Source organism: Rhodnius prolixus, unplaced genomic scaffold, assembly GCF_049639745.1.
Source record: "Rhodnius prolixus isolate KJV_2025 unplaced genomic scaffold, Rpr scaffold_2, whole genome shotgun sequence".
In the NCBI taxonomy this organism is placed as follows: Eukaryota; Metazoa; Arthropoda; class Insecta; order Hemiptera; family Reduviidae; genus Rhodnius; species Rhodnius prolixus.
Genome location: NW_027411592.1, coordinates 37,371,413 through 37,395,298, shown reverse-complemented (window position 1 = coordinate 37,395,298; position 23,886 = coordinate 37,371,413).

The following is a 23,886-nucleotide window of genomic DNA, read 5'->3' as shown; positions in this document are numbered from 1 at the left end:
ATTCAAAACACCTTCAATTACAAAAAGAGAAAGCCCTCTGTGCATGACAAGGCTATTTGTTTGAGATATATCAATATGCATTGGTGGAGTTACATATTAGAGCAGTTACAGCATTTATGCATCGTTTGCATCGATTAGCTAGTAAAAGAGCCTACAATAAAACTTTTTAGCAGATTGTTTTTTTTTCATCCTAACTATAACACGTATCCTTACAATTTCTGTTTTAGATTACACTACATAATCAGAAATTATGCACCAAATAAAAACACAAATAAAACTGATCACATGGACAGCCATAAAATGCGTTAATGATAGGGGAAAATATAAATAAAGAAAAATTAAACATATTATTTTTTGTTTTAGGTTACAAAACATGTGGATATTTCTAGTACAAAGAAAGTCATTGTAGCTAATATCAATGATGCTAAGAAATTACAATAATCTCTAAGCATAGCAATTTGTCTTTTAAAAAGCAATGAAGAAGTTTTTTTTTGTACTAAAGCTACTATTAATTCGGCGGGCGCCGCAATCCTAGGGTCGGCGGCGACGATTACGTGCGGGGAAGGAGCACGTAATAATATTTTTCCAACAATATTACATTAATTCCGCTTGAGAAGTACATTCAAAAGATGTTTATTGTATATACGCGTACAACAACGTCGCCAAAAAAGCACCAAAATAATAAAAAATAAAACAATGTTTTCTGTTTTTAGGTTACACAACTTGAAGGAAGTTCCAGCACTAATAATTGTATTCAAAACACCTTCAATTACAAAAAGAGAAAGCCCTCTGTGCATGACAAGGCTTTTTGTTTGAGATATATCAATATGCATTGGTGGAGTTACATAGTAGGGCAGTTACAGCATTTATGCATCGGTTGCAACGATTAGCTGGTAAAAGAGCCTATAATAAAACTTTTTAGCAGATTGTTTTTTTTTTCATCCTAACTATTACACGTATCCTTACAATTTCTGTTTTAGATTACACTACATAATCAGAAATTATGCACCAAATAAAAATACGAATACATTCAAATATAAGAACGAAATTAAAATTAAGGATGGATTGTTGCAGTATAGTTATTCTTTTTATAATTAGGTAAATTACGATGTTTCAATATCTCTTTCCTTAACTATTTCACACTGCTGGCACCACAATCATAAAGACAGGGGCGACGATATTCTGAAGGTTCATTGCATTTAATATAGTACTATATATTTTTATTCAACAATTTTTATAAATTCCATACCCGTGAAAAAATAAAACTAATCACATAGACAGCCATAAAAATGCGTTATTGATAGGGAAAAATATAAATAAAGAAAAATTATACATATTATTTTTTCTTTTAGGTTACACAACATGTGGATTTTTCTAGTACAAAGAAAGTCATTGTAGCTAATATCAATGATGCTAAGAAATTACAATAATCTCTAAGCATAGCAATTTGTCTTTTAAAAAGCAATGAAGAAGTTTTTTTTTGTACTAAAGCTACTACTAATTCGGCGGGCGCCGCAATCCTAGGGTCGGCGGCGACGATTACGTGCGGGGAAGGAGCACGTAATAATATTTTTCCAACAATATTACATTAATTCCGCTTGAGAAGTATATTCAAAAGATGTTTATTGTATATAGACGTACAACAACGTCGCCAAAAAAGCACCAATATAATAAAAAATAAAACAATGTTTTCTGTTTTTAGGTTACACAACTTGAAGGAAGTTCCAGTACTAATAATTGTATTCAAAACACCTTCAATTACAAAAAGAGAAAGCCCTCTTTGCATAAAAAGGCTTTTTGTTTGAGATATATCAATATGCATTGGTGGAGTTACATAGTAGAGCAGTTACAGCATTTATGCATCGGTTGCAACGATTAGCTGGTAAAAGAGCCTATAATAAAACTTTTTAGCAGATTGATTTTTTTTTTTCATCCTAACTATAACAAGTATCCTTACAATTTCTGTTTTAGATTACACTACATAATCAGAAATTATGCACCAAATAAAAACACAAATAAAACTGATCACATGGACAGCCATAAAATGCGTTAATGATAGGGGAAAATATAAATAAAGAAAAATTAAACATATTATTTTTTGTTTTAGGTTACAAAACATGTGGATATTTCTAGTACAAAGAAAGTCATTGTAGCTAATATCAATGATGCTAAGAAATTACAATAATCTCTAAGCATAGCAATTTGTCTTTTAAAAAGCAATGAAGAAGTTTTTTTTTGTACTAAAGCTACTATTAATTCGGCGGGCGCCGCAATCCTAGGGTCGGCGGCGACGATTACGTGCGGGGAAGGAGCACGTAATTATATTTTTCCAACAATATTACATTAATTCCGCTTGAGAAGTACATTCAAAAGATGTTTATTGTATATACGCGTACAACAACGTCGCCAAAAAAGCACCAAAATAATAAAAAATAAAACAATGTTTTCTGTTTTTAGGTTACACAACTTGAAGGAAGTTCCAGCACTAATAATTGTATTCAAAACACCTTCAATTACAAAAAGAGAAAGCCCTCTGTGCATGACAAGGCTTTTTGTTTGAGATATATCAATATGCATTGGTGGAGTTACATAGTAGGGCAGTTACAGCATTTATGCATCGGTTGCAACGATTAGCTGGTAAAAGAGCCTATAATAAAACTTTTTAGCAGATTGTTTTTTTTTTCATCCTAACTATTACACGTATCCTTACAATTTCTGTTTTAGATTACACTACATAATCAGAAATTATGCACCAAATAAAAATACGAATACATTCAAATATAAGAACGAAATTAAAATTAAGGATGGATTGTTGCAGTATAGTTATTCTTTTTATAATTAGGTAAATTACGATGTTTCAATATCTCTTTCCTTAACTATTTCACACTGCTGGCACCACAATCATAAAGACAGGGGCGACGATATTCTGAAGGTTCATTGCATTTAATATAGTACTATATATTTTTATTCAACAATTTTTATAAATTCAATACCCGTGAAAAAATAAAACTAATCACATAGACAGCCATAAAAATGCGTTATTGATAGGGAAAAATATAAATAAAGAAAAATTATACATATTATTTTTTCTTTTAGGTTACACAACATGTGGATTTTTCTAGTACAAAGAAAGTCATTGTAGCTAATATCAATGATGCTAAGAAATTACAATAATCTCTAAGCATAGCAATTTGTCTTTTAAAAAGCAATGAAGAAGTTTTTTTTTGTACTAAAGCTACTACTAATTCGGCGGGCGCCGCAATCCTAGGGTCGGCGGCGACGATTACGTGCGGGGAAGGAGCACGTAATAATATTTTTCCAACAATATTACATTAATTCCGCTTGAGAAGTATATTCAAAAGATGTTTATTGTATATACGCGTACAACAACGTCGCCAAAAAAGCATCAAAATAATAAAAAATAAAACAATGTTTTCTGTTTTTAGGTTACACAACTTGAAGGAAGTTCCAGCACTAATAATTGTATTCAAAACACCTTCAATTACAAAAAGAGAAAGCCCTCTGTGCATGACAAGGCTATTTGTTTGAGATATATCAATATGCATTGGTGGAGTTACATATTAGAGCAGTTACAGCATTTATGCATCGTTTGCATCGATTTGCTAGTAAAAGAGCCTACAATAAAACTTTTTAGCAGATTGTTTTTTTTTCATCCTAACTATAACACGTATCCTTACAATTTCTGTTTTAGATTACACTACATAATCAGAAATTATGCACCAAATAAAAACACAAATAAAACTGATCACATGGACAGCCATAAAATGCGTTAATGATAGGGGAAAATATAAATAAAGAAAAATTAAACATATTATTTTTTGTTTTAGGTTACAAAACATGTGGATATTTCTAGTACAAAGAAAGTCATTGTAGCTAATATCAATGATGCTAAGAAATTACAATAATCTCTAAGCATAGCAATTTGTCTTTTAAAAAGCAATGAAGAAGTTTTTTTTTGTACTAAAGCTACTATTAATTCGGCGGGCGCCGCAATCCTAGGGTCGGCGGCGACGATTACGTGCGGGGAAGGAGCACGTAATAATATTTTTCCAACAATATTACATTAATTCCGCTTGAGAAGTACATTCAAAAGATGTTTATTGTATATACGCGTACAACAACGTCGCCAAAAAAGCACCAAAATAATAAAAAATAAAACAATGTTTTCTGTTTTTAGGTTACACAACTTGAAGGAAGTTCCAGCACTAATAATTGTATTCAAAACACCTTCAATTACAAAAAGAGAAAGCCCTCTGTGCATGACAAGGCTTTTTGTTTGAGATATATCAATATGCATTGGTGGAGTTACATATTAGAGCAGTTACAGCATTTATGCATCGTTTGCATCGATTAGCTGGTAAAAGAGCCTATAATAAAACTTTTTAGCAGATTGTTTTTTTTTCATCCTAACTATTACACGTATCCTTACAATTTCTGTTTTAGATTACACTACATAATCAGAAATTATGCACCAAATAAAAATACGAATACATTCAAATATAAGAACGGAAATAAAATTAAGGATGGATTGTTGCAGTATAGTTATTCTTTTTATAATTAAGTAAATTACGATGTTTCAATATCTCTTTCCTTAACTATTTCACACTGCTTGCACCACAATCATAAAGACAGGGGCGACGATATTCTGAAGGTTCATTGCATTTAATATAGTACTATATATTTTTATTCAACAATTTTTATAAATTCAATACCCGTAAAAAAATAAAACTAACCACATAGACAGCCATAAAAATGCGTTAATGATACGGAAAAATATAAATAAAGAAAAATTATACATTTTATTTTTTCTTTTAGGTTACACAACATGTGGATATTTCTAGTACAAAGAAAGTCATTGTAGCTAATATCAATGATGCTAAGAAATTACAATAATCTCTAAGCATAGCAATTTGTCTTTTAAAAAGCAATGAAGAAGTTTTTTTTTGTACTAAAGCTACTACTAATTCGGCGGGCGCCGCAATCCTAGGGTCGGCGGCGACGATTACGTGCGGGGAAGGAGCACGTAATAATATTTTTTCAACAATATTACATTAATTCCGATTGAGAAGTATATTCAAAAGATGTTTATTGTATATACGCGTAGAACAACGTCGCCAAAAAAGCACCAAAATAATAAAAAATAAAACAATGTTTTCTGTTTTTAGGTTACACAACTTGAAGGAAGTTCCAGCACTAATAATTGTATTCAAAACACCTTCAATAACAAAAAGAGAAAGCCCTCTGTGCATGACAAGGCTTTTTGTTTGAGTTATATCAATATGCATTGGTGGAGTTACATATTAGAGCAGTTACAGCATTTATGCATCGGTTGCAACGATTAGCTGGTAAAAGAGCCTATAATAAAACTTTTTAGCAGATTGTTTTTTATTTATCCTAACTATTACACGTATCCTTAAAATTTCTGTTTCAGATTACGCTACATAATCAGAAATTATGCACCAAATAAAAACACAAATAAAACTGATCACATGGCCAGCCATAAAAATGGGTTAATGATAGGGGAAAATATAAATAAAGAAAAATTAAACATATTATTTTTTGTTTTAGGTTACAAAACATGTGGATATTTCAAGTACGAAGAAAGTCATAACTAATTTCAATCTTGCACAGAAGTTATGAATAACCTCAAAGCAAAGCAATTTGTCTTTTAAAAAGCAATGAAGAAGTTTTTTTTTGTACTAAAGCTACTACTAATTCGGCGGGCGCCGCAATCCTAGGGTCGGCGGCGACGATTACGTGCGGGGAAGGAGCACGTAATAATATTTTTCCAACAATATTACATTAATTCCGCTTGAGAAGTATATTCAAAAGATGTTTATTGTATATACGCGTACAACAACGTCGCCAAAAAAGCACCAAATAATAAAAAATAAAACAATGTTTTCTGTTTTTAGGTTACACAACTTGAAGGAAGTTCCAGCACTAATAATTGTATTCAAAACACCTTCAATTACAAAAAGAGAAAGCCCTCTGTGCATGACAAGGCTTTTTGTTTGAGATATATCAATATGCATTGGTGGAGTTACATATTAGAGCAGTTACAGCATTTATGCATCGTTAGCATCGATTAGCTGGTAAAAGAGCCTATAATAAAACTTTTTAGCAGATTGTTTTTTTTTCATTCTAACTATTACACGTATCCTTACAATTTCTGTTTCAGATTACGCTACATAATCAGAAATTATGCACCAAATAAAAATACGAATACATTCAAATATAAGAACGGAAATAAAATTAAGGATGGATTGTTGCAAAATAGTTATTCTTTTTATAATTAGGTAAATTACGATGTTTCAATATCTCTTTCCTTAACTATTTCACACTGCTGGCACCACAATCATAAAGACAGGGGCGACGATATTCTGAAGGGTCATTGCATTTAATATAGTACTATATATTTTTATTCAACAATTTTTATAAATTCAATACCCGTAAAAAAATAAAACTAATCACATAGACAGCCATAAAAATGCGTTAATGATAGGGAAAAATATAAATAAAGAAAAATTATACATATTATTTTTTGTTTTAGGTTACACAACATGTGGATATTTCTAGTACAAAGAAAGTCATTGTAGCTAATATCAATGATGCTAAGAAATTACAATAATCTCTAAGCATAGCAATTTGTCTTTTAAAAAGCAATGAAGAAGTTTTTTTTGTACTAAAGCTACTACTAATTCGGCGGGCGCCGCAATCCTAGGGTCAGCGGCGACGATTACGTGCGGGGAAGAGCACGTAATAATATTTTTTCAACAATATTACATTAATTCCGCTTGGGAAGTATATTCAAAAGATGTTTATTGTATACAGGTGTACAAATACGTCGCCAAAAAAGCACCAAAATAATAAAAAATAGAACTAGATTTTCTGTTTTTAGGTTTCACAATTTGAAGGAAGTTCCAGCACTAATAATTGTATTCAAAACACCTTCAATAACAAAAAGAGAAAGCCCTCTGTGCATGACAAGCATTTTTGTTTGAGTTATATCAATATGCATTGGTGGAGTTACATATTAGAGCAGTTACAGCATTTATGCATCGGTTGCAACGATTAGCTGGTAAAAGAGCCTATAATAAAACTTTTTAGCAGATTGTTTTGTATTTATCCTAACTATTACACGTATCCTTAAAATTTCTGTTTCAGATTACGCTACATAATCAGAAATTATGCACCAAATAAAAACACAAATAAAACTGATCACATGGACAGCCATAAAAATGCGTTAATGATAGGGGAAAATATAAATAAAGAAAAATTATACATATTATTTTTTGTTTTAGGTTACACAACATGTGGATATTTCAAGTACGAAGAAAGTCATAACTAATTTCAATCTTGCACAGAAGTTATGAATAACCTCAAAGCAAAGCAATTTGTCTTTTAAAAAGCAATGAAGAAGTTTTTTTTTGTACTAAAGCTACTACTAATTCGGCGGGCGCCGCAATCCTAGGGTCGGCGGCGACGATTACGTGCGGGGAAGGAGCACGTAATAATATTTTTCCAACAATATTACATTAATTCCGCTTGAGAAGTATATTCAAAAGATGTTTATTGTATATACGCGTACAACAACGTCGCCAAAAAAGCACCAAATAATAAAAAATAAAACAATGTTTTCTGTTTTTAGGTTACACAACTTGAAGGAAGTTCCAGCACTAATAATTGTATTCAAAACACCTTCAATTACAAAAAGAGAAAGCCCTCTGTGCATGACAAGGCTTTTTGTTTGAGATATATCAATATGCATTGGTGGAGTTACATATTAGAGCAGTTACAGCATTTATGCATCGTTTGCATCGATTAGCTGGTAAAAGAGCCTATAATAAAACTTTTTAGCAGATTGTTTTTTTTTCATCCTAACTATTACACGTATCCTTACAATTTCTGTTTCAGATTACGCTACATAATCAAAAATTATGCACCAAATAAAAATACGAATACATTCAAATATAAGAACGAAAATAAAATTAAGGATGGATTGTTGCAAAATAGTTATTCTTTTTATAATTAGGTAAATTACGATGTTTCAATATCTCTTTCCTTAACTATTTCACACTGCTGGCACCACAATCATAAAGACAGGGGCGACGATATTCTGAAGGGTCATTGCATTTAATATAGTACTATATATTTTTATTCAACAATTTTTATAAATTCAATACCCGTAAAAAAATAAAACTAATCACATAGACAGCCATAAAAATGCGTTAATGATAGGGAAAAATATAAATAAAGAAAAATTATACATATTATTTTTTGTTTTAGGTTACACAACATGTGGATATTTCTAGTACAAAGAAAGTCATTGTAGCTAATATCAATGATGCTAAGAAATTACAATAATCTCTAAGCATAGAAATTTGTCTTTTAAAAAGCAATGAAGAAGTTTTTTATTGTACTAAAGCTACTACTAATTCGGCGGGCGCCGCAATCCTAGGGTCGGCGGCGACGATTACGTGCGGGGAAGAGCACGTAATAATATTTTTTCAACAATATTACATTAATTCCGCTTGAGAAGTATATGCAAAAGATGTTTATTGTATATAGGCGTACATCAACGTCGCCAAAAATGCACCAAAATAATAATTATTTTTTCTGTTTTTAGGTTATTCAACTTGAAGGAAGTTCCAGCACTAATAATTGTATTCAAAACACTTTCAATAACAAAAAGAGAAAGGCCCCTGTGCATGACAAGTCTTTCTGTTTGAGATATATCAATATGCATTGTGGGAGTTACATAGAAGAGCAGTTACAGCATTTATGCATCGGTTGCAACTATTAGCTGGTAAAAGAGCCTATTATAAAACTTTTTAGCAGATTGATTTTTTTTTCATCCCAACTATAAAACGTATCCTTACAATTTCTGTTTTAGATTACGCTACTTAATCAGAAATTATGCACCAAATAAAAACACAAATAAAACTGATCACATTGACAGTAATCAAAAGGCGGTAATGATAGAGAAAAATATAAATAAAGAAAAATTATACATATTATTTTTTGTTTTAGGTTACACAAAATGTGGATATTTCTAGTACAAAGAAAGTCATTGTAGCTAATATCAATCATTCTAAGTAATTACAATAATCTCTAAGCATAGCAATTTGTCTTTTAAAAAGCAATGAAGAAGTTTTTTTTTGTACTAAAGCTACTACTAATTCGGCGGGCGCCGCAATCCTAGGGTCGGCGGCGACGATTACGTGCGGGGAAGGAGCACGTAATAATATTTTTTCAACAATATTACATTAATTCCGCTTGAGAAGTATATTCAAAAGATGTTTATTGTATACAGGTGTACAACAACGTCGCCAAAAAAGCACCAAAATAATAAAAAATAAAACTAGATTTTCTGTTTTTAGGTTTCACAATTTGAAGGAAGTTCCAGCACTAATAATTGTATTCAAAACACCTTCAATAACAAAAAGAGAAAGCCCTCTGTGCATGACAAGGCTTTTTGTTTGAGATATATCAATATGCATTGGTGGAGTTACATATTAGAGCAGTTACAGCAATTATGCATCGGTTGCAACGATTAGCTGGTAAAAGAGGCTATAATAAAACTTTTTGGCAGATTGTTTTTTATTTATCCTAATTATTACACGTATCCTTACAATTTCTGTTTCAGATTACGCTACATAATCAGAAATTATGCACCAAATAAAAACACAAATAAAACTGATCACATGGACAGCCATAAAAATGCGTTAATGATAGGGGAAAATATAAATAAAGAAAAATTAAACATATTATTTTTGTTTTTAGGTTACAAAACATGTGGATATTTCTAGTACAAAGAAAGCAATTGTAGCTAATATCAATAATGCTAAGAAATTACAATAATCTCTAAGCATAGCAATTTGTCTTTTAAAAAGCAATGAAGAAGTTTTTTTTTGTACTAAAGCTACTACTAATTCGGCGGGCGCCGCAATCCTAGGGTCGGCGGCGACGATTACGTGCGGGGAAGGAGCACGTAATAATATTTTTCCAACAATATTACATTAATTCCGCATGAGAAGTATATTCAAAAGATGTTTATTATATATAGACGTACAACAACGTCGCCGAAAAAGCATCAAAATAATAAAAAATAAAACAATGTTTTCTGTTTTTAGGTTACACAACTTGATGGAAGTTCCCGCACTAATAATTGTATTCAAAACACCTTCAATTACAAAATAAGAAAGCCCTCTGTGCATGACAAGGCTTTTTGTTTGTCATATATCAATATGCATTGGTGGAGTTACATAGTAGAGCAGTTACAGCATTTATGCATCGGTTGCAACGATTAGCTGGTAAAAGAGCCTATAATAAAACTTTTTAGCAGATTGTTTTTTTTTCATCCTAACTATTACACGTAACCTTACAATTTCTGTTTCAGATTACGCTACATAATCATAAAGTATTTACCAAATAAAAACACAAATAAAACTGATCACATTGACATTCATCAAAAGGCGTTAATGTTAAGGAAAGATATAAATAAAGAAAAATAATACATATTATTTTTTGTTTTAGGTTACACAATATGTGGATATTTCTAGTACAAAGAATGTTTTTGTAGCTAATATCAATCATTCTATGAAATTACAATAATCTCTAAGCATAGCAATTTGTCTTTTAAAAAGCAATGAAGAAGTTTTTTTTTGTACTAAAGCTACTACTAATTCGGCGGGCGCCGCAATCCTAGGGTCGGCGGCGACGATTACGTGCAGGGAAGGAGCACGTAATAATATTTTTCCAACAATATTACATTAATTCCGCTTGAAGAGTATATTCAAAAGATGTTTATTGTATATACGCGTAGAACAACGTCTCCAAAAAGCACCAAAATAATAAAAAATAAAACAATGTTTTCTGTTTTTAGGTTACACAACTTGAAGGAAGTTCCAGCACTAATAATTGTATTCAAAACACCTTCAATTACAAAAAGAGAAAGCCCTCTGTGCATGACAATGCTTTTTGTTTGAGATATATCAATATGCATTGGTGGAGTTACATATTAGAGCAGTTACAGCACTTATGCATCGTTTGCATCGATTAGCTGGTAAAAGAGCCTATAATAAAACTTTTTAGCAGATTGTTTTTTTTTTCATCCTAACTATTACACGTATCCTTAAAATTTCTGTTTCAGATTACGCTACATAATCAGAAATTATGCACCAAATAAAAACACAAATAAAACTGATCACATGGACAGCCATAAAAATGCGTTAATGATAGGGGAAAATATAAATAAAGAAAAATTATACATATTATTTTTTGTTTTAGGTTACACAACATGTGGATATTTCAAGTACAAAGAAAGTCATTGTAGCTAATATCAATAATGCTAAGAAATTACAATAATCTCTAAGCATAGCAATTTGTCTTTTAAAAAGCAATGAAGAAGTTTTTTTTTGTACTAAAGCTACTACTAATTCGGCGGGCGCCGCAATCCTAGGGTCGGCGGCGACGATTACGTGCGGGGAAGGAGCACGTAATAATATTTTTCCAACAATATTACATTAATTCCGCATGAGAAGTATATTCAAAAGATGTTTATTATATATAGACGTACAACAACGTCGCCGAAAAAGCATCAAAATAATAAAAAATAAAACAATGTTTTCTGTTTTTAGGTTACACAACTTGATGGAAGTTCCCGCACTAATAATTGTATTCAAAACACCTTCAATTACAAAATAAGAAAGCCCTCTGTGCATGACAAGGCTTTTTGTTTGAGATATATCAATATGCATTGGTGGAGTTACATAGTAGAGCAGTTACAGCATTTATGCATCGGTTGCAACGATTAGCTGGTAAAAGAGCCTATAATAAAACTTTTTAGCAGATTGTTTTTTTTTCATCCTAACTATTACACGTAACCTTACAATTTCTGTTTCAGATTACGCTACATAATCATAAAGTATTTACCAAATAAAAACACAAATAAAACTGATCACATTGACATTCATCAAAAGGCGTTAATGTTAAGGAAAGATATAAATAAAGAAAAATAATACATATTATTTTTTGTTTTAGGTTACACAATATGTGGATATTTCTAGTACAAAGAATGTTTTTGTAGCTAATATCAATCATTCTATGAAATTACAATAATCTCTAAGCATAGCAATTTGTCTTTTAAAAAGCAATGAAGAAGTTTTTTTTTGTACTAAAGCTACTACTAATTCGGCGGGCGCCGCAATCCTAGGGTCGGCGGCGACGATTACGTGCAGGGAAGGAGCACGTAATAATATTTTTCCAACAATATTACATTAATTCCGCTTGAAGAGTATATTCAAAAGATGTTTATTGTATATACGCGTAGAACAACGTCTCCAAAAAGCACCAAAATAATAAAAAATAAAACAATGTTTTCTGTTTTTAGGTTACACAACTTGAAGGAAGTTCCAGCACTAATAATTGTATTCAAAACACCTTCAATTACAAAAAGAGAAAGCCCTCTGTGCATGACAATGCTTTTTGTTTGAGATATATCAATATGCATTGGTGGAGTTACATATTAGAGCAGTTACAGCACTTATGCATCGTTTGCATCGATTAGCTGGTAAAAGAGCCTATAATAAAACTTTTTAGCAGATTGTTTTTTTTTTCATCCTAACTATTACACGTATCCTTAAAATTTCTGTTTCAGATTACGCTACATAATCAGAAATTATGCACCAAATAAAAACACAAATAAAACTGATCACATGGACAGCCATAAAAATGCGTTAATGATAGGGGAAAATATAAATAAAGAAAAATTATACATATTATTTTTTGTTTTAGGTTACACAACATGTGGATATTTCAAGTACGAAGAAAGTCATAACTAATTTCAATCTTGCACAGAAGTTATGAATAACCTCAAAGCAAAGCAATTTGTCTTTTAAAAAGCAATGAAGAAGTTTTTTTTTGTACTAAAGCTACTACTAATTCGGCGGGCGCCGCAATCCTAGGGTCGGCGGCGACGATTACGTGCGGGGAAGGAGCACGTAATAATATTTTTCCAACAATATTACATTAATTCCGCTTGAGAAGTATATTCAAAAGATGTTTATTGTATATACGCGTACAACAACGTCGCCAAAAAAGCACCAAATAATAAAAAATAAAACAATGTTTTCTGTTTTTAGGTTACACAACTTGAAGGAAGTTCCAGCACTAATAATTGTATTCAAAACACCTTCAATTACAAAAAGAGAAAGCCCTCTGTGCATGACAAGGCTTTTTGTTTGAGATATATCAATATGCATTGGTGGAGTTACATATTAGAGCAGTTACAGCATTTATGCATCGTTTGCATCGATTAGCTGGTAAAAGAGCCTATAATAAAACTTTTTAGCAGATTGTTTTTTTTTCATCCTAACTATTACACGTATCCTTACAATTTCTGTTTCAGATTACGCTACATAATCAAAAATTATGCACCAAATAAAAATACGAATACATTCAAATATAAGAACGAAAATAAAATTAAGGATGGATTGTTGCAAAATAGTTATTCTTTTTATAATTAGGTAAATTACGATGTTTCAATATCTCTTTCCTTAACTATTTCACACTGCTGGCACCACAATCATAAAGACAGGGGCGACGATATTCTGAAGGGTCATTGCATTTAATATAGTACTATATATTTTTATTCAACAATTTTTATAAATTCAATACCCGTAAAAAAATAAAACTAATCACATAGACAGCCATAAAAATGCGTTAATGATAGGGAAAAATATAAATAAAGAAAAATTATACATATTATTTTTTGTTTTAGGTTACACAACATGTGGATATTTCTAGTACAAAGAAAGTCATTGTAGCTAATATCAATGATGCTAAGAAATTACAATAATCTCTAAGCATAGAAATTTGTCTTTTAAAAAGCAATGAAGAAGTTTTTTATTGTACTAAAGCTACTACTAATTCGGCGGGCGCCGCAATCCTAGGGTCGGCGGCGACGATTACGTGCGGGGAAGAGCACGTAATAATATTTTTTCAACAATATTACATTAATTCCGCTTGAGAAGTATATGCAAAAGATGTTTATTGTATATAGGCGTACATCAACGTCGCCAAAAATGCACCAAAATAATAATTATTTTTTCTGTTTTTAGGTTATTCAACTTGAAGGAAGTTCCAGCACTAATAATTGTATTCAAAACACTTTCAATAACAAAAAGAGAAAGGCCCCTGTGCATGACAAGTCTTTCTGTTTGAGATATATCAATATGCATTGGGGGAGTTACATAGAAGAGCAGTTACAGCATTTATGCATCGGTTGCAACTATTAGCTGGTAAAAGAGCCTATTATAAAACTTTTTAGCAGATTGATTTTTTTTTCATCCCAACTATAAAACGTATCCTTACAATTTCTGTTTTAGATTACGCTACTTAATCAGAAATTATGCACCAAATAAAAACACAAATAAAACTGATCAAATTGACAGTAATCAAAAGGCGGTAATGATAGAGAAAAATATAAATAAAGAAAAATTATACATATTATTTTTTGTTTTAGGTTACAAAACATGTGGATATTTCTAGTACAAAGAAAGTCTTTGTAGCTAATATCAATAATGCTAAGAAATTACAATAATCTCTAAGCATAGCAATTTGTCTTTTAAAAAGCAATGAAGAAGTTTTTTTTTGTACTAAAGCTACTACTAATTCGGCGGGCGCCGCAATCCTAGGGTCGGCGGCGACGATTACGTGCGGGGAAGGAGCACGTAATAATATTTTTCCAACAATATTACATTAATTCCGCATGAGAAGTATATTCAAAAGATGTTTATTATATATAGACGTACAACAACGTCGCCGAAAAAGCATCAAAATAATAAAAAATAAAACAATGTTTTCTGTTTTTAGGTTACACAACTTGATGGAAGTTCCCGCACTAATAATTGTATTCAAAACACCTTCAATTACAAAAAGAGAAAGCCCTCTGTGCATGACAATGCTTTTTGTTTGAGATATATCAATATGCATTGGTGGAGTTACATATTAGAGCAGTTACAGCACTTATGCATCGTTAGCATCGATTAGCTGGTAAAAGAGCCTATAATAAAACTTTTTAGCAGATTGTTTTTTTTTTCATCCTAACTATTACACGTATCCTTAAAATTTCTGTTTCAGATTACGCTACATAATCAGAAATTATGCACCAAATAAAAACACAAATAAAACTGATCACATGGACAGCCATAAAAATGCGTTAATGATAGGGGAAAATATAAATAAAGAAAAATTATACATATTATTTTTTGTTTTAGGTTACACAACATGTGGATATTTCAAGTACGAAGAAAGTCATAACTAATTTCAATCTTGCACAGAAGTTATGAATAACCTCAAAGCAAAGCAATTTGTCTTTTAAAAAGCAATGAAGAAGTTTTTTTTTGTACTAAAGCTACTACTAATTCGGCGGGCGCCGCAATCCTAGGGTCGGCGGCGACGATTACGTGCGGGGAAGGAGCACGTAATAATATTTTTCCAACAATATTACATTAATTCCGCTTGAGAAGTATATTCAAAAGATGTTTATTGTATATACGCGTACAACAACGTCGCCAAAAAAGCACCAAATAATAAAAAATAAAACAATGTTTTCTGTTTTTAGGTTACACAACTTGAAGGAAGTTCCAGCACTAATAATTGTATTCAAAACACCTTCAATTACAAAAAGAGAAAGCCCTCTGTGCATGACAAGGCTTTTTGTTTGAGATATATCAATATGCATTGGTGGAGTTACATATTAGAGCAGTTACAGCATTTATGCATCGTTTGCATCGATTAGCTGGTAAAAGAGCCTATAATAAAACTTTTTAGCAGATTGTTTTTTTTTCATCCTAACTATTACACGTATCCTTACAATTTCTGTTTCAGATTACGCTACATAATCAAAAATTATGCACCAAATAAAAATACGAATACATTCAAATATAAGAACGAAAATAAAATTAAGGATGGATTGTTGCAAAATAGTTATTCTTTTTATAATTAGGTAAATTACGATGTTTCAATATCTCTTTCCTTAACTATTTCACACTGCTGGCACCACAATCATAAAGACAGGGGCGACGATATTCTGAAGGGTCATTGCATTTAATATAGTACTATATATTTTTATTCAACAATTTTTATAAATTCAATACCCGTAAAAAAATAAAACTAATCACATAGACAGCCATAAAAATGCGTTAATGATAGGGAAAAATATAAATAAAGAAAAATTATACATATTATTTTTTGTTTTAGGTTACACAAAATGTGGATATTTCTAGTACAAAGAAAGTCATTGTAGCTAATATCAATCATTCTAAGTAATTACAATAATCTCTAAGCATAGCAATTTGTCTTTTAAAAAGCAATGAAGAAGTTTTTTTTTGTACTAAAGCTACTACTAATTCGGCGGGCGCCGCAATCCTAGGGTCGGCGGCGACGATTACGTGCGGGGAAGGAGCACGTAATAATATTTTTTCAACAATATTACATTAATTCCGCTTGAGAAGTATATTCAAAAGATGTTTATTGTATACAGGTGTACAACAACGTCGCCAAAAAAGCACCAAAATAATAAAAAATAAAACTAGATTTTCTGTTTTTAGGTTTCACAATTTGAAGGAAGTTCCAGCACTAATAATTGTATTCAAAACACCTTCAATAACAAAAAGAGAAAGCCCTCTGTGCATGACAAGGCTTTTTGTTTGAGATATATCAATATGCATTGGTGGAGTTACATATTAGAGCAGTTACAGCAATTATGCATCGGTTGCAACGATTAGCTGGTAAAAGAGGCTATAATAAAACTTTTTGGCAGATTGTTTTTTATTTATCCTAATTATTACACGTATCCTTACAATTTCTGTTTCAGATTACGCTACATAATCAGAAATTATGCACCAAATAAAAACACAAATAAAACTGATCACATGGACAGCCATAAAAATGCGTTAATGATAGGGGAAAATATAAATAAAGAAAAATTAAACATATTATTTTTGTTTTTAGGTTACAAAACATGTGGATATTTCTAGTACAAAGAAAGCAATTGTAGCTAATATCAATAATGCTAAGAAATTACAATAATCTCTAAGCATAGCAATTTGTCTTTTAAAAAGCAATGAAGAAGTTTTTTTTTGTACTAAAGCTACTACTAATTCGGCGGGCGCCGCAATCCTAGGGTCGGCGGCGACGATTACGTGCGGGGAAGGAGCACGTAATAATATTTTTCCAACAATATTACATTAATTCCGCATGAGAAGTATATTCAAAAGATGTTTATTATATATAGACGTACAACAACGTCGCCGAAAAAGCATCAAAATAATAAAAAATAAAACAATGTTTTCTGTTTTTAGGTTACACAACTTGATGGAAGTTCCCGCACTAATAATTGTATTCAAAACACCTTCAATTACAAAATAAGAAAGCCCTCTGTGCATGACAAGGCTTTTTGTTTGTCATATATCAATATGCATTGGTGGAGTTACATAGTAGAGCAGTTACAGCATTTATGCATCGGTTGCAACGATTAGCTGGTAAAAGAGCCTATAATAAAACTTTTTAGCAGATTGTTTTTTTTTCATCCTAACTATTACACGTAACCTTACAATTTCTGTTTCAGATTACGCTACATAATCATAAAGTATTTACCAAATAAAAACACAAATAAAACTGATCACATTGACATTCATCAAAAGGCGTTAATGTTAAGGAAAGATATAAATAAAGAAAAATAATACATATTATTTTTTGTTTTAGGTTACACAATATGTGGATATTTCTAGTACAAAGAATGTTTTTGTAGCTAATATCAATCATTCTATGAAATTACAATAATCTCTAAGCATAGCAATTTGTCTTTTAAAAAGCAATGAAGAAGTTTTTTTTTGTACTAAAGCTACTACTAATTCGGCGGGCGCCGCAATCCTAGGGTCGGCGGCGACGATTACGTGCAGGGAAGGAGCACGTAATAATATTTTTCCAACAATATTACATTAATTCCGCTTGAAGAGTATATTCAAAAGATGTTTATTGTATATACGCGTAGAACAACGTCTCCAAAAAGCACCAAAATAATAAAAAATAAAACAATGTTTTCTGTTTTTAGGTTACACAACTTGAAGGAAGTTCCAGCACTAATAATTGTATTCAAAACACCTTCAATTACAAAAAGAGAAAGCCCTCTGTGCATGACAATGCTTTTTGTTTGAGATATATCAATATGCATTGGTGGAGTTACATATTAGAGCAGTTACAGCACTTATGCATCGTTTGCATCGATTAGCTGGTAAAAGAGCCTATAATAAAACTTTTTAGCAGATTGTTTTTTTTTTCATCCTAACTATTACACGTATCCTTAAAATTTCTGTTTCAGATTACGCTACATAATCAGAAATTATGCACCAAATAAAAACACAAATAAAACTGATCACATGGACAGCCATAAAAATGCGTTAATGATAGGGGAAAATATAAATAAAGAAAAATTATACATATTATTTTTTGTTTTAGGTTACACAACATGTGGATATTTCAAGTACAAAGAAAGTCATTGTAGCTAATATCAATAATGCTAAGAAATTACAATAATCTCTAAGCATAGCAATTTGTCTTTTAAAAAGCAATGAAGAAGTTTTTTTTTGTACTAAAGCTACTACTAATTCGGCGGGCGCCGCAATCCTAGGGTCGGCGGCGACGATTACGTGCGGGGAAGGAGCACGTAATAATATTTTTCCAACAATATTACATTAATTCCGCATGAGAAGTATATTCAAAAGATGTTTATTATATATAGACGTACAACAACGTCGCCGAAAAAGCATCAAAATAATAAAAAATAAAACAATGTTTTCTGTTTTTAGGTTACACAACTTGATGGAAGTTCCCGCACTAATAATTGTATTCAAAACACCTTCAATTACAAAATAAGAAAGCCCTCTGTGCATGACAAGGCTTTTTGTTTGTCATATATCAATATGCATTGGTGGAGTTACATAGTAGAGCAGTTACAGCATTTATGCATCGGTTGCAACGATTAGCTGGTAAAAGAGCCTATAATAAAACTTTTTAGCAGATTGTTTTTTTTTCATCCTAACTATTACACGTAACCTTACAATTTCTGTTTCAGATTACGCTACATAATCATAAAGTATTTACCAAATAAAAACACAAATAAAACTGATCACATTGACATTCATCAAAAGGCGTTAATGTTAAGGAAAGATATAAATAAAGAAAAATAATACATATTATTTTTTGTTTTAGGTTACACAATATGTGGATATTTCTAGTACAAAGAATGTTTTTGTAGCTAATATCAATCATTCTATGAAATTACAATAATCTCTAAGCATAGCAATTTGTCTTTTAAAAAGCAATGAAGAAGTTTTTTTTTGTACTAAAGCTACTACTAATTCGGCGGGCGCCGCAATCCTAGGGTCGGCGGCGACGATTACGTGCAGGGAAGGAGCACGTAATAATATTTTTCCAACAATATTACATTAATTCCGCTTGAAGAGTATATTCAAAAGATGTTTATTGTATATACGCGTAGAACAACGTCTCCAAAAAGCACCAAAATAATAAAAAATAAAACAATGTTTTCTGTTTTTAGGTTACACAACTTGAAGGAAGTTCCAGCACTAATAATTGTATTCAAAACACCTTCAATTACAAAAAGAGAAAGCCCTCTGTGCATGACAATGCTTTTTGTTTGAGATATATCAATATGCATTGGTGGAGTTACATATTAGAGCAGTTACAGCACTTATGCATCGTTTGCATCGATTAGCTGGTAAAAGAGCCTATAATAAAACTTTTTAGCAGATTGTTTTTTTTTTCATCCTAACTATTACACGTATCCTTAAAATTTCTGTTTCAGATTACGCTACATAATCAGAAATTATGCACCAAATAAAAACACAAATAAAACTGATCACATGGACAGCCATAAAAATGCGTTAATGATAGGGGAAAATATAAATAAAGAAAAATTATACATATTATTTTTTGTTTTAGGTTACACAACATGTGGATATTTCAAGTACGAAGAAAGTCATAACTAATTTCAATCTTGCACAGAAGTTATGAATAACCTCAAAGCAAAGCAATTTGTCTTTTAAAAAGCAATGAAGAAGTTTTTTTTTGTACTAAAGCTACTACTAATTCGGCGGGCGCCGCAATCCTAGGGTCGGCGGCGACGATTACGTGCGGGGAAGGAGCACGTAATAATATTTTTCCAACAATATTACATTAATTCCGCTTGAGAAGTATATTCAAAAGATGTTTATTGTATATACGCGTACAACAACGTCGCCAAAAAAGCACCAAATAATAAAAAATAAAACAATGTTTTCTGTTTTTAGGTTACACAACTTGAAGGAAGTTCCAGCACTAATAATTGTATTCAAAACACCTTCAATTACAAAAAGAGAAAGCCCTCTGTGCATGACAAGGCTTTTTGTTTGAGATATATCAATATGCATTGGTGGAGTTACATATTAGAGCAGTTACAGCATTTATGCATCGTTTGCATCGATTAGCTGGTAAAAGAGCCTATAATAAAACTTTTTAGCAGATTGTTTTTTTTTCATCCTAACTATTACACGTATCCTTACAATTTCTGTTTCAGATTACGCTACATAATCAAAAATTATGCACCAAATAAAAATACGAATACATTCAAATATAAGAACGAAAATAAAATTAAGGATGGATTGTTGCAAAATAGTTATTCTTTTTATAATTAGGTAAATTACGATGTTTCAATATCTCTTTCCTTAACTATTTCACACTGCTGGCACCACAATCATAAAGACAGGGGCGACGATATTCTGAAGGGTCATTGCATTTAATATAGTACTATATATTTTTATTCAACAATTTTTATAAATTCAATACCCGTAAAAAAATAAAACTAATCACATAGACAGCCATAAAAATGCGTTAATGATAGGGAAAAATATAAATAAAGAAAAATTATACATATTATTTTTTGTTTTAGGTTACACAACATGTGGATATTTCTAGTACAAAGAAAGTCATTGTAGCTAATATCAATGATGCTAAGAAATTACAATAATCTCTAAGCATAGAAATTTGTCTTTTAAAAAGCAATGAAGAAGTTTTTTATTGTACTAAAGCTACTACTAATTCGGCGGGCGCCGCAATCCTAGGGTCGGCGGCGACGATTACGTGCGGGGAAGAGCACGTAATAATATTTTTTCAACAATATTACATTAATTCCGCTTGAGAAGTATATGCAAAAGATGTTTATTGTATATAGGCGTACATCAACGTCGCCAAAAATGCACCAAAATAATAATTATTTTTTCTGTTTTTAGGTTATTCAACTTGAAGGAAGTTCCAGCACTAATAATTGTATTCAAAACACTTTCAATAACAAAAAGAGAAAGGCCCCTGTGCATGACAAGTCTTTCTGTTTGAGATATATCAATATGCATTGGGGGAGTTACATAGAAGAGCAGTTACAGCATTTATGCATCGGTTGCAACTATTAGCTGGTAAAAGAGCCTATTATAAAACTTTTTAGCAGATTGATTTTTTTTTCATCCCAACTATAAAACGTATCCTTACAATTTCTGTTTTAGATTACGCTACTTAATCAGAAATTATGCACCAAATAAAAACACAAATAAAACTGATCACATTGACAGTAATCAAAAGGCGGTAATGATAGAGAAAAATATAAATAAAGAAAAATTATACATATTATTTTTTGTTTTAGGTTACAAAACATGTGGATATTTCTAGTACAAAGAAAGTCTTTGTAGCTAATATCAATAATGCTAAGAAATTACAATAATCTCTAAGCATAGCAATTTGTCTTTTAAAAAGCAATGAAGAAGTTTTTTTTTGTACTAAAGCTACTACTAATTCGGCGGGCGCCGCAATCCTAGGGTCGGCGGCGACGATTACGTGCGGGGAAGGAGCACGTAATAATATTTTTCCAACAATATTACATTAATTCCGCATGAGAAGTATATTCAAAAGATGTTTATTATATATAGACGTACAACAACGTCGCCGAAAAAGCATCAAAATAATAAAAAATAAAACAATGTTTTCTGTTTTTAGGTTACACAACTTGATGGAAGTTCCCGCACTAATAATTGTATTCAAAACACCTTCAATTACAAAAAGAGAAAGCCCTCTGTGCATGACAATGCTTTTTGTTTGAGATATATCAATATGCATTGGTGGAGTTACATATTAGAGCAGTTACAGCACTTATGCATCGTTAGCATCGATTAGCTGGTAAAAGAGCCTATAATAAAACTTTTTAGCAGATTGTTTTTTTTTTCATCCTAACTATTACACGTATCCTTAAAATTTCTGTTTCAGATTACGCTACATAATCAGAAATTATGCACCAAATAAAAACACAAATAAAACTGATCACATGGACAGCCATAAAAATGCGTTAATGATAGGGGAAAATATAAATAAAGAAAAATTATACATATTATTTTTTGTTTTAGGTTACACAACATGTGGATATTTCAAGTACGAAGAAAGTCATAACTAATTTCAATCTTGCACAGAAGTTATGAATAACCTCAAAGCAAAGCAATTTGTCTTTTAAAAAGCAATGAAGAAGTTTTTTTTTGTACTAAAGCTACTACTAATTCGGCGGGCGCCGCAATCCTAGGGTCGGCGGCGACGATTACGTGCGGGGAAGGAGCACGTAATAATATTTTTCCAACAATATTACATTAATTCCGCTTGAGAAGTATATTCAAAAGATGTTTATTGTATATACGCGTACAACAACGTCGCCAAAAAAGCACCAAATAATAAAAAATAAAACAATGTTTTCTGTTTTTAGGTTACACAACTTGAAGGAAGTTCCAGCACTAATAATTGTATTCAAAACACCTTCAATTACAAAAAGAGAAAGCCCTCTGTGCATGACAAGGCTTTTTGTTTGCGATATATCAATATGCATTGGTGGAGTTACATATTAGAGCAGTTACAGCATTTATGCATCGTTTGCATCGATTAGCTGGTAAAAGAGCCTATAATAAAACTTTTTAGCAGATTGTTTTTTTTTCATCCTAACTATTACACGTATCCTTACAATTTCTGTTTCAGATTACGCTACATAATCAAAAATTATGCACCAAATAAAAATACGAATACATTCAAATATAAGAACGAAAATAAAATGAAGGATGGATTGTTGCAAAATAGTTATTCTTTTTATAATTAGGTAAATTACGATGTTTCAATATCTCTTTCCTTAACTATTTCACACTGCTGGCACCACAATCATAAAGACAGGGGCGACGATATTCTGAAGGGTCATTGCATTTAATATAGTACTATATATTTTTATTCAACAATTTTTATAAATTCAATACCCGTAAAAAAATAAAACTAATCACATAGACAGCCATAAAAATGCGTTAATGATAGGGAAAAATATAAATAAAGAAAAATTATACATATTATTTTTTGTTTTAGGTTACACAACATGTGGATATTTCTAGTACAAAGAAAGTCATTGTAGCTAATATCAATGATGCTAAGAAATTACAATAATCTCTAAGCATAGAAATTTGTCTTTTAAAAAGCAATGAAGAAGTTTTTTATTGTACTAAAGCTACTACTAATTCGGCGGGCGCCGCAATCCTAGGGTCGGCGGCGACGATTACGTGCGGGGAAGAGCACGTAATAATATTTTTTCAACAATATTACATTAATTCCGCTTGAGAAGTATATGCAAAAGATGTTTATTGTATATAGGCGTACATCAACGTCGCCAAAAATGCACCAAAATAATAATTATTTTTTCTGTTTTTAGGTTATTCAACTTGAAGGAAGTTCCAG